The sequence below is a fragment of the Staurois parvus genome, unplaced genomic scaffold, assembly GCF_062004578.1.
Source record: "Staurois parvus isolate SC_StPar_1 unplaced genomic scaffold, SC_StPar_1.0 ptg000737l, whole genome shotgun sequence".
In the NCBI taxonomy this organism is placed as follows: domain Eukaryota; kingdom Metazoa; phylum Chordata; class Amphibia; order Anura; family Ranidae; genus Staurois; species Staurois parvus.
The window spans coordinates 477,362-483,361 of record NW_028318533.1 but is presented as its reverse complement, the minus strand read 5'-3'; positions in this window follow the sequence as shown (position 1 = coordinate 483,361).

Genomic DNA, 6,000 nt, shown 5'->3' with positions numbered 1-6,000 from the left:
CATGTTGCGAGTCAGTCCAGAGACCGTTAACCAAGATGGCAGACAACAGTTTTGGTGCGTGCATGGAACAGCATGTGGTGGTGAAGTTTCTTGTGAACGAAGGCATAAAACCTGCAGATGTCTACAGAAGACTTCAAGCACAGTACAGTGAAGAGATGCTCAAACACAGTAAGACATTTCAACGGTGTAAATGTTTCAAAGGTGGCTGTACATCCATCAGTGATGATCCTGGCCATGGTGGTTCCCAGCCCACAGCAGTCATTCCTGTGAACATTTAGCGCGTGGAACACCTTAAGTAAGGGCAGATGATTCATATAGCATTTACTATAGTACCTTGCCATCGGGCAAGTGTACTTAGCTGAGAAAGATCTGCCTCCCCTTTAATGTACCGTCCTATCAATTTACGTATGCTAGCAGCATATGATTTAAAAACATTTCATGCTGATTGAGAGTGTAAAGTTTTGCCCCCACACAAGGTAAACCTCTGCAAACTGGCAAAACAATAATAATTATAACCAAACCACCCCCCCTCAAAAAAAAACAAATGTTATCCAAAGATTTCATAACCTAAAAAGTCACATGGGGGGGTTAATAAAACAGTTTTTTAAAAATAATAAACATGTCTATACTTACCTGCTGTGTGTGCAGTAGTTTTGCACAGAGCAGCCCGAATCCTCTTCTTCTTGGGTCCCCCGCCAGCACTCCTGGCCCCTCTCTACTGTGGGGTGCCCCCACAGCAAGCAGCTTACTATGGGGGCACCTGCTGCTCCGAGCGTCCATTCACACACGAAGCTGTGGCTCAGCCCCGTCCCCACTCTCTTCTCATTGGCTCACTGGCTGTGATTGGCAGCAGTGGGAGCAAATGAGGAGAGGGAGTGCCAGGATAGCCGAGACTCCAGTGCACATCGCTTAGGTGAGTATTAGGGGGGGCTGGGGGGGATGCTGCACAGAGAAGGTTTTTTGCTTTCATGCATAGAATGCCAGAAGGTAAAAAACCTTGAGCCTTTAAAACCACTTTAAGCTTGGAAATAAAACCAGGAAACTGATTGGTTTCTATGCAGCGCTGTACCAGATTTTTCACTCTCCTGCTTTAACCTCCATTTCCAGAACTTTATCATGAATTCCATGTAAAAATAGCCACCAAAGATCCATTATCTCCTGCGCTCAAAGACTCAGATCAAATGGACGTTAGTAACAAACAGCGTGTTCATCCGCTGGTGATCAGAGGTTGTGCAGCTCCATCATGAAGCTGGGGAAGCTTGATAAAACTGTAGAAGGGGATGAAAAAAAGAGCGCACAAACCTTGCGCATTACCTCAATAAATAGTGACTAATTTTATTTTATTTAGGAAATATACTCACAAAAGTGACGGTAAAACAGGCTTAAGTAAACGCGTTAGCTTTTATCCCCCCTTTGGATTTAGCTGTAACCCTGTGTGGATTATGGTTTACTTAAGCCTGTTTTACCGTCACTTTTGTCAGTATATTTCCTAATAAAATAAAATTAGTCACTATTTATTGCGGTAATGCGCAAGGTTTGTGCGCTCTTTCTTTCATCCCCTTCTACCGTCTAAAAATAGACATTGAATTTACGGGTTTTACAAAGTCTAAAATTAGCACATATGCAAATAATCCAAGGTTGAAATATTGTCGGCAGACATAACTGTGGTCGAATTTGTGTTCATTTTCTGGATTTACTTATTTCCATAATATTCTTTCGTAATCGTGTACCAGAAACATCAGCACATTTTGCTGACTTGCCATTGCTGCCATTCATAGAACATATTTTATTCAATGAACACATAGGGATTGATTTATAAAACTGGAGAGTGCAAAATCTAGTGCAGCTCTGCAGAGACCAATCAGCTTCCAGGTTTTATTATCAAAGCTTAATTGAACAAGTTGAAGTTAGAAGCTGATTGGCTACTATGCACAGCTGCATCAGATTTTGCACTCTCCAGTTTTGATAAATCAACCCCATGGTGTTCTCTGATTCGTTAAGCTGGAGATTGTGATGTCACTGCCTCTCCACATTGTCCAATCAGAGAATGCTTTCTATTCACTGAAACAAATCAAGGTGTTCTGAAAATAGCAGCACTGCCTAGCAAGTAACCCTTTATGTTCAGTGGAGTAGCCTCTTGCAGAAAATCTCAACAGGACCCAGAAGATATTTTGTTTATTTATACAGGTAGACACAGTGCTCAGCATAAATGAGTACACCCCTTTTAAAAAGTAAGATGTTAATCACAGGGGCGGACTGACAACTCATGGGGCCCCTGGGCAATAGGGGATCATGGGGCCCCTGTGTCCTTGCCCAAACTCAAAAAATCCTATGAAAAAGGTACCAGGGGCATCTCATGGGGCCCCCTACTGACCCCGGACCCTTGGGCAGTGCCTGAGTTTCCAAATGGTCAGTCTGCCCCTGGTTAATCAATATCTCAATGAACACAAGAACAATTTAAAAAAAATTGACAAAACTGAGTTTTATAGAACATTTCTTGAGCTCACTACATGAAAGTAAGGTTAATAACATGACAGATTACAAAATCTTCAGTTTTACTCAAACTAGTAGATGAAAAAATGAATACACCCCACAACAAAAACTACTACATCTAGTATTTTGTATGACCTCCATGATTGGTAAGGACAGCACCAAGTCTTCTAGGCATGGAATGAACAGGTTGGCGACATATTGCAACATCTATTTTTTTCCATTCTTCAAGAACAACCTCTTTTAGAGCCTGGATGCTGGATGGAGAGTGATGCTCAATTTGTCTCTTCAGAATTCCCCATAGGGGTTCGATTGGGGTCAGATCAGGAGACATACTTGGCCACTGAATCACTTTCACCCTGTTCTTCAGAAATGCAAGAGTGGCCTTAGATGTGTGTTTTGGAGCATTGTCACGTTGGAAAAGTGCACGATGACCAAGAACACAGAGTGATGGTAGCATTTTCTCTTGCAATATGGAGCAGTACATCTGTGGATTCACTAAACTATCAATGAAATGCAACTCCCTGACACCAGCAGCACTCATGCAGCACAGAAGCACACTGCCACCACCATGTTTCACTGTAGGCAATATGCATTTTTCTTTGTACACCTCACCTTTGTGACAACATACAGTTTTGAAGCCATCAGTTCCAAAACATTTATCTTGGTCTCGTCAATCCAGAGTACAGAGTCCCAGTAGTCTTCTTTTTCAGCATGGGCCCTGGCAAATTCTAGGCGGGCTTTTTTGTTCATGGGCTTTAGGAGAGGCTTCCTTTGTGGACGACACCCATGTATGCCATTTTTCTGCAGTGTGTGCTGTATTGTGTCACAGGAAACAATCATCCCAGTTTGGCTTTCTGCTTCTTTAGCTAACTGCAGTGAACTTGCATGGCGATTTTCTTCAACCCTTCAGAAGACGCTCCTGTCGAGGTGTTAACTTCCATGGATGGCCTGGATGTCTCTGTGAGATGGTTGCAGTTCCATCTTTCTTAATTTTGTTTTACCACTTTTGCTACAGTATTCTGACTGATATGTAAAGCTGTGCTGATGTTCTTGTAGCCTTCATCTTTCTTGTATAAAGAAATTATTTTCTTTCTCAAGTCTTGTGGCATTTCTTTTCCATGTGGTGACAGCATGACATGGGAAGGGGTTTTCTTTGTTAAGTAACGCCCTTTTATAATTAACTGTCTGCTGGACACCTGTTTAATGAATAATTAGACTCACCTGTAGTTGAAATCTTGTTCATTAGGATTTTGTTGTCTAAAATTTAGCTTTGCTCCCAAGACTTTCATTGGGGTGTATTCATTTTTGCAACATGGTCTTGAATGAATTTGTTAGGAAAAATACTTTTTGTGTGTGCAAATTGACAAATCTTGTTTGCAATCAATGGCCCGTATTTGTGGTAGCATTTTATAGTATAGTGTCCCATTGAAAATGTTGATTCTGAAAGTAAAGTAAAGGTTTTCTGACAAATCTGTTGGGGTGTACTCATTCATGCTGAACACTGTATGTAGCACCTCCAATTTACATATATATTGTACATTCACATCAGTCCCTGCCCTCAAGGGGTGTACAATCTAAGGTCCCTAACTCACATTCATACATACACATACTAGGGCCAATTTAGACAGGAGCCAATTAACCTACCAGAGTGTGGAAGGAAACTGGAGTACCTGGAGGAAACCCAAGCACAGGCACAGGGAGAACATGCAAACTCCAGGCAGGTGGTGCCATGGTTGGGATTTGAGCTAACCACTGTGCTGCTCTATAATGAGTGATCACTGAGCTGTAGAATCTCATTGTTTGCTCTATACCATTGGTCTCCAAACTGCAGCCCTTTGCTTGCCTTTATCCGGCCCTTGGGACGCTATTCCTGTCATTGATATGAGGCATTGTTCCTTTTATTGATATCAACCATGAGGTACCATTCTTTCCATTGACACCAACGGTGGGGCATAATTTCTTATACTGACAACAATTAGGGGTCCCTTTTCCTTTCACTGACTGGAAAGATGGGGCAATATTTTTTTCACTGACACCAGCAATGGGGCACTATTTATTTCACAGGCATCAACAATAAGGCACTACTCCTCTCACTGACACCAAAGATGGGGTATGATCCTTCCCACTGAAGCTAATGATGGGGCACTATTCCTCCCACTGACACCAAAGATGGCGCACTATCCCTTCCACTGACACTAATGATGGGACACTATTCCTCCCACTGACACCGAGAATGCGACACTATTCCTCCCACTGACACCAATGATGGTGCACTATCCCTTCCACTGACACTAATGATGGGACACTATTCCTCCCACTGACACCAAAGATGGCGCACTATCCCTTCCACTGACACTAATGATGGGACACTATTCCTCCCACTGACACCAGAGATGGCGCACTATCCCTTCCACTGACACTAATGATGGGACACTATTCCTCCCACTGACACCAGAGATGGCGCACTATCCCTTCCACTGACACTAATGATGGGGCACTATTCCTCCCACTGACACTAATGATGGGGCACTATTCCTCCCACTCACACCAAGAATGGGACACTATTCCTCCCACTGACACCAACGATGGGGCATTATTCTTCCCCCAATTGACCACAGGCACAATGTAATTTTTTTCATTTTCACTGACCACCAAGCCTCAGGCATTTTCTACTCCCACTGGGCACAGTCTGGCCCTCCCATAGTCTGAAGGACAATAAACTGGCCCATTGTTTAGAAAGTTTGGAGACCTCTTCTCTATACAGATCTGTGTTCTCAGTGACAGAGCTGGGTCCATCCAGTGGCTCTGAGAAGGAAATGCGTTTGCTCAGATATCAATCCTATCTTTGCTGGACAAGTTCATGTAGCATTCAGGAGGTATAGGAGCCAGCAGCCAGCAAATGTGCATTTCCAGAGACATAAATAGAAAAGACTCCAGGGTAGGCTCCAGGATAATTGTGTAAATATGAATTTCAGGCCTTCTATTCAGCCTTAAAAACTCCTCTCCTTTCCCTGGCCCGCTCCTTTTATTTATTGGATTTCAGTTCTTTCAATCATGGAGGCTCAGCATCACATTTCGTTGTTACCTAGGGTGGTCTGCATGTAAATCCAGCATGTCTAGTAGCCCACTCCTCCACCCTGACATCCACCCATTAAGGCTTTTTGATATTTACATAACTCCACCAAAGATCCAGCCCACTGATTGAACCAGGTTTGAGGCAGGGTACTGTGATGTTTTCAGTAAGCTATGTACCTGCCAGCCTCTCAAACCAGCCATGAGCTGTCTCCATTGCATAGAGAAGCACAGAGACCCAGCAATAACTAGTCTAAACTAGAAAAGCTACAATTTCTGGGGAAATTGTGTGAAGTGTTCTTGCCTCCACCAGTAGTCTAGGGCTTGAAAATGAGGGAGTGGTGGCAGTTTAGAAATCATGTACTGATTTTTCAGCTCACACTCTAGCTTTTGTCACTCTGCTGACTGCTCACACATCTGGGTTCCTATGGCAAC